The sequence below is a fragment of the Myotis brandtii genome, unplaced genomic scaffold (assembly GCF_000412655.1).
Source record: "Myotis brandtii unplaced genomic scaffold, ASM41265v1 scaffold494, whole genome shotgun sequence".
Lineage (NCBI taxonomy): Eukaryota > Metazoa > Chordata > Mammalia > Chiroptera > Vespertilionidae > Myotis > Myotis brandtii.
The window spans coordinates 1340271-1347089 of NW_005368860.1; the positions used below are offsets into that span (position 1 = coordinate 1340271).

The following is a 6819-nucleotide window of genomic DNA, read 5'->3' on the forward strand; positions in this document are numbered from 1 at the left end:
CTCTATCTCTCTCCCTTCCTCTCTGTAAAAAATCAATAAAATATATTAAATTAAAAAAAAAAAAACTACGGGAAACAAATGAGCCATGTTTGCAGATGTTTAGCTCTTTGGAAGCCAGTTTCCTGAGCATAAGAAGTTGAGAGCCCGTTCTGAACTTTGTCCCTTTGAATTCAAGCTGCCAGCATTTTCACCAATGTGATTCTCTTTAAAATTTTGTGGATTTTCTAGGAATCTGATGAGCAGTTCACTCTGTATTCCAAAGCCACATCCATAATTATTTTTGAGTTGAACCTGCATCTAATTCTGGCTGCCTATGAGGATACAAAGGATCATTAGAAGCCCGTTGGTCTACATGAGAGGGTCTACTAGGCACCACCTTCAATACTTCTGAGGCCTTAACAAAGATCTTACAATGATTTTTATTATATTCACAAATTTGAAGCCATCGCCACAATCAATTTTAGAACATTCTCATCACATCAAGAAAAAATTATATGATTGCTACCCCTCCCATCCCCTGCCCATCCCCCATCCTTCCCAGCCCTAAGCATTTCTTAAGCATCACTTGTTTTCTAGTGACACAGACCTTAGGTAAAGTTCAACATTATCAGCCCTTCCTTTTGTTCAATATTAATGAATACAATAGGTTCCTAAACAACTAAGAGACGAGTATAAAACTCCTGAGCAAGACGAAGCAGGATCTGATTAATAGTCTTTCTGAGACTTTTGTTGGTGTTGTTTCTGTAAAATAAGTTAAATCGTATGTTGAAAGGGAACAGCACAGCTCAGTTGTGGTAGAATTTTGAAGTCTGGGCATCTTGCATAGGATTCCTGGAATGAAAAAGATAAATATTAATATAAGAGTTTGAGTCACACCCTATGGAGCACAAGTCTGGTAGATTCCAAAAGGTTCGTGGAAGAAAACCTTTTGATTAGGCAGCACTGCCGATAAAAGAGATGAAGACCACCCGCATAGGTACGAGCAACGACTATTTATTCAGAGCCTGATGTATAGCCAGGGAGTCAGCCACCACCACTTACATCTGGCAGAGTCTGAAGCAAACAGAGCCGGGCATTTTGGTCACGAAGGAAGTAGTACTCAGCAGGCACACGCAGAGATCTGGGGGAACAGGAGGCAATCATGACATGAGGTCAGAACCAAGGCCTTGCATCAGTTTGGCTACATATTTGGATCTCTTATTAGTCTCTTCCACATGGCAAGTATGTGACCCATTGTCCTAAAATGGCTGTGAAAATATAACTTAGAATCACATAGGGTATGATCAGTAGATTGTAATAATTGGAGAGATGGATACTGGTCAAGTAATTTACCGGTTGATTTGTTTAATATCATCTTTCCATGTAGGTGCAAGTAGAAATGCCATCAGCTATATCTCCTTGTGGTTTCATTAGAAGAGATTAGAATTGCCCAGGGGTTTTATAATGGAGTCCAGTGATGCATGGCATATCCAGCAGTCAGTTAGACGGAGGGCAGTGGCTACTATTAGAGATAATTTAAGAATGGCATTAAAATAAATATATTCTGACTAACAATTATTTAAGGAGGGGGGAATAAGATAAAAATTACTACTGTATGTGGATAACAACCAAGGGTCTATAGAAAATGAGAAGAAGAGAAAGAGGTCCTACTCTAACATCTTGGGCAGAAGCTGCCCATTGTCTAAAGCAGTGGTTCTCAACCTTGGCTGTACACTATAATCACCTGGGAATCTTTTTAAAATCCTGATTTCTAGCCCTGACCAGTTTGGCTCAGTGGATAGAGCGTCAGCCTGTGGACTGAAGGGTCTCAGGTTCGATTCCAGTCAAGGGCATGTACCTTGGTTGCAGGCACATCCCCAGTGGGGAGTGTGCAGGAGGCAGCTGATGGATGTTTCTCTCTCATCGATGTTTCTCTCTATCCCTCTCCCTTCCCCTCTATAAAAAAAAAATCAATAAAATATATATATATATTTAAAAATCCTGACTGATTTCTGGGCCTCATATTCCGGAAATTCTGTTTCTTTGTTACTAATGTTGTGGCCCCATCCCATAACAAAGAAAGAATTTCCAGAGGATGAGGCCCAGAAATCAGGATTTTAAAAAGATTCCCAGGTGATTCTAATGTGCAGCCAAGGTTGAGAACCACTGGTCTAAAGTCATCTGCTTGTTCCAAAGATCAGCTGTGTCTACAAGACCTCTGAGTGTCCTCAATTTGAAATCCCATGTTGGAGTAGCCTTCCAATTGTGTGGAGTTCTAAATCACTTCTTTAGCTGTTAAACATGAATCCAAGCATTGACTCTGTCTGGCATGTCACTGTTGTATTTGTTGTTTACAGTACCAGATAAGGTCCTTTCCAATGAAGTCAAGAGCAGCAGTTTTCCTATGATGTCTCTTCCAATAAATGAAATATCCTGTTTGATGATCACGAACAGATGGTTTAGGAAAATATGTTGGAAAGATACACTAAACCTATAAGTGAAAGAACTGGGTATAGTCCAAGAGTCCCTTGCAATATTTTCCCATGTCACCATGCAGTATGGCAAGTGTCTAATATTGGAGTAAAATCCCCAAATGTGTGGACCCTCCAGTTACTAATTCATAAAGGAATAACCACTGTGTCCCCAAGGGAGTGGCCATAGAAACTATAAAAGCTAGTGAAAGTACCTTTGGCCAAGGGAGCTCAGGGTTTCTGAAAGTTTTGCTGATTTGTATTTAAGGATTGCCATTGGTCTTTTCAATCTTTTCAGAAGATTGTCCTATATAATAAAAGGCTAATATGCAAATAGACCAAACGGCGGAAAAACCAACCAACCAATCTCTATGACATGCGATTGACCACCAGGGGGCACACATGGAACATAGAGGGCATTGGCAGCAGGCTGTAGAGTGCTGAACATGGTGGGTGTAGGCTGTGGCAGGATGGTGGAGCAGGTGAGCGGGGGCACCAGACCAAGGCAGGGCGCCAGTCTTTGTCATTGGGGCGAGCCTCTGGTGGTTACTGAAAATTCTTTGCTCCCATGCACCGTGGTCCCACAAGGCGTTGCACCTGCTTCTGGCGCCGGCCCCACTCGCACCCGAAGCTGGCACCAGAGCAGCCACTTGCACCTGCTGCCGGCTCCCAGTGCCGGTCCTGATCACCCCTGAGGGCTTCTCCACCTCCCCTTGCTCCTGAGGGGCGATCAGGGAAGCAGCCGCTGCTCACACCTGCTGACAGGACCAGCCCCACTCGCACCCACAGCTGGAACCAGCCCCAATCGCTCAGTGCCATCAGCATATAGGAGCGGTGGCAGTGGGAGCAGGGCTGCTGGTAGACAGGGAACTGGGGCTACAGTGGGAGGTGCCAGTTGGGGGTGCAGAGGAGGGCCGAGACCAGCCCCTGTGCCCACAGCAGCCTCACGGCCCATGGTTCCTTTCAAGGTGCACGAATTCGTCCACTGTGCCCCTAGTAGGTAACAAGGACAGTACAGTTTCTGAGCAGAGAGTAATGTCTTACAGATTTTTGTGTGATGGTTTCTGTTGAGTGTGTACTCCTAATCACTTGATATAAAAGTTGGGATGCCCCAAATAGAAACCACAAAATCAAGCAGCTTTTCAGTGGTCATAAGGTTTGTAGCTTGTCAGCAAGGAAATACTTAAGCCTGCCCTGAAAAATGATAAACAATAACTAAAACATATTCAGATCCCATAGAGGTTGGATGAATTCCATCTGAGCTTGTTGAATGTGTCATGGAGGCCTTGGGTCCTTTTTTTTGTCCCACCTTTGCAGTTTTAAAAGGACTAAGTTGCTGACAGGTGATACATGACCTGAAAGTAGCCTCAGCTGTGTTTTTAAGGTTTCCTCGCCAATGTTGATTTAAATGAACAATCCAAAGAACAAAGTAAACTGACAAACAAAATAGAAATGAGGCCTGGAGACATGGAACATACTGACAGCTGTCAGAGGGGAGGAAGAGGGGGGACTGGATGAAAGAAGAAATTCGCCGAAGAATGTTATGTTTTTAAAAGTAAGGCAGAATATTGGATGCATTTTTCTCCCTCAGAGCACCCTCACTGACAAGAATTGAGGACATTTTTTTTGTCTTGGTTTTTCTTTGATAAGATTAGACCCTCCCCCACCCCCCATTTTCCTTTTTACAATATCTGCAAGAGTCCTTATCAATAAGTGGTGTTTGGGAAGTGGTCTAAACAGCTGTTTGATCTTTAGGGCCATGACTTTATTTTGGATCTTATCTCATTTTTATTCTAAAGCTATTTCAAAATGTATGCCAGGTTTTGGGGGGTTTTTTGGTTCAGATAAAGGGGTTATTTCCCATTATAATTTCTTTCTGTGAATTAGATGACCAATATCAGGTTTAGCTCCACTGACAAAATGAGATGAAGGGGCTGCTGTTATATCAGCATTTTCTTCAACTCTCAGGTGTTTTTAGAAGATACTTTCTAGTCTATACTTAAAACCTCTTATAGTTTCATCTTTAATCTTTTTTACATGATTTAATTATGGTCCAATCAATTTTTATTAAAATGTTTCAGGTGTGGCTTCTAGGATACTTTGCCTTATTTTTAAAGCCACTTTTTGACTCTTAAGTTTATTGTGGAAAGAAGGATCCAGTAGGTCCCTTTCTGGGTAAATCCAATCAGCTTTTACCCACAGAACTTAGCATCTGAGGTTCCAACCAACCAACGTGTGTACAATTTGGTACAGATCAAGTAATAATGGGTCAGATGCACCCAAAAGAATTCTAAATTATTTTATGAATATTTGTTGGTCTTACCTATGTTTCAAGAAATCTTTACAGCTTTTAATTCAGCTTGAGTCAGTCCAAGGTTAAAATTCTATCATTTCCTGCACACCTAGCACCTGGTAAGGATGAATTTTTAGAGGCAACTGGCATTGATGGTTGTAGGATAGTTGGGAAAAGGGAAAAAGTCTGGACAAGGGAAAGAGAGGATGCTTGACAGAGATGTGAAAGAAAAGAGATCAGAATTGAAGGGTAAGAGGGGAAAAAGGGCAGGATGTAGGGAAGCAACTGGAGGACATAGAGGAGGATTTACTAGGTAAATTAGTCTACTTTGTTGCTGTGACATAAGTTTGTCAAATGGCTTGTAGCTTTGGCCAAATATTCTTTTAGTGGAGCAATTTTTTTATTCAGATTTTTGTTTGGAGCCTCTGAATACCCATCAAAAAATGCTGCCCATTTGGACTGAGAAGTCTTATTTTCTTTCTTTTATAAGGAACCTTTCAAATGAACAATTTGTTAAGTCCAATGCTCCCTAGGGTACCCTCTGAAGGCCTCGTCATAATCATGTCATTGGGAAAGATAGATAAAGGAATTAGGACTGTAATGAGGGTAAATATAAAGAGCAACAATTTCCCTGGAAAAGGAGATTTGGGTTTAGATGAGCCTCTGAGAGCTGGCAATAGTTGGTACAAAGAAAATGCTGTGCATCTCATATGTCAGGTCCCCAAACTGATGACTGGTTGCCTCCAAACACAGACCCAACAATCTGCACCCCCAGGCAGAAAGAATGTTCTCTCTGAATGAAAAAATAAAGCTCTGAGGACTAAAACTGGAGGCGGAGGGAGAACCTCATCCAGTTTTATTGGTGACCTACAACAAAGTTTGTCCAAATGGACAGTTCTGATAACGACAGAGTCACTGGTCTGCAGACAGCCAGGACAACCGGCTGATAAGGCATATGCCTGTGTTCTACCCAGTGATTGTCCTTCTTATGACAGATAACACCTTGCGACAGCTCACCACGAAATGGTAACACAAATGCAGCCAACGGGAATGAAAAGAATTGTTGGATTCCACTAAGGAGGTCAAACAAACGGGAACCGATAACAACACCTGGGTGCAGATCTGAGACTAAATAACCAATTCCACACAAAGAGAGTGGAGGGTGGACCTGGTGCTGACTTACCACATTGTTGTGGACTTGACAAGAGGTGAGCAGCAAAGCGCAAGGGCTTCCACACCTGGATGAAGACTGGAGTCCATGCTCACGACCAGTGGAAACTGTATCTTAGTGGAGCCTCCAAGGAAACTATGGAAATAAATGAAGATCACCTCAATGAAAACAAGCAAATGCTATTTAGTCAGGGCTTGCTATAGGAAGAGAGTCACCACCATCACTTGAGTTTGGCAGAAACTCAAATGTGTGTAGTGTAGTGGGAAAGCGCCAATGCAGGGGTGGGGAACATCGGCCCGTGGACTGTATAAGGCCCAAAAATCATTTGATTTGGCCCAGCCAAGGCACTAGGGGTGAGTTAATGAAATGTTTGACCAAATATAGCAGGCTGATTTTTAAGCTGATAATTTTGTATAGCCCACAAATGATGTTGTAAATATCTAAATGGCTCTTGGCAGAAAAAAGGTTCCCTACCCCTGCTCTAGTGGGAAAGGGGGAAGGTTTCAGGTGTGCCCTACCTAGAGGCTGTTGGTATGAGAAGCTGGAAGCAGGCTAACTAGAAGTGGGTCATCCAATATAATTTGTTAGGAATACATGTTTGGCTTTCTATGGTCAGTCCTAAGTTAAAAAAGTAGGGGGAAAAATTAGGGAAGCTGTCAGTTACTGACTAGGACCTGATTTGGGGCTGACGTTGTAGATGGACTCTTAGACTGGTAGCTATGGAGGAAGTGTGTCAGAGTTTTACCTGTATAGAGTGTCCCGAAATTCATGCAAGATTTGAATTTTGCGTGAGCATTAACAACAACAACAATAAAAAATAAAAGCCTAATTTTACTTGGTTTATTGAATCTGATTCTAATATCTGTTGCCCTTTGATTTCAATCCCTTCAATTTTTTAAGCATTA

General features: G+C 42.1%; 1 long non-coding RNA gene across 1 annotated transcript in view; it reads right to left on the reverse strand.

The window, feature by feature from the left end:
- Positions 1-546: 546 nt before the first annotated feature.
- LOC106727883 overlaps positions 547-6819 on the reverse strand; it is an 8172-nt gene continuing 1899 nt past the window's right edge. Inside the window, exons 2-5 of the long non-coding RNA XR_001364133.1 lie at positions 5927-6049; positions 2340-2412; positions 1042-1120; positions 547-831 (exon numbers count right to left, since the gene is read on the reverse strand). This is a non-coding gene — a long non-coding RNA (uncharacterized LOC106727883). The remainder of the gene's footprint in view (positions 832-1041; positions 1121-2339; positions 2413-5926; positions 6050-6819) is intronic.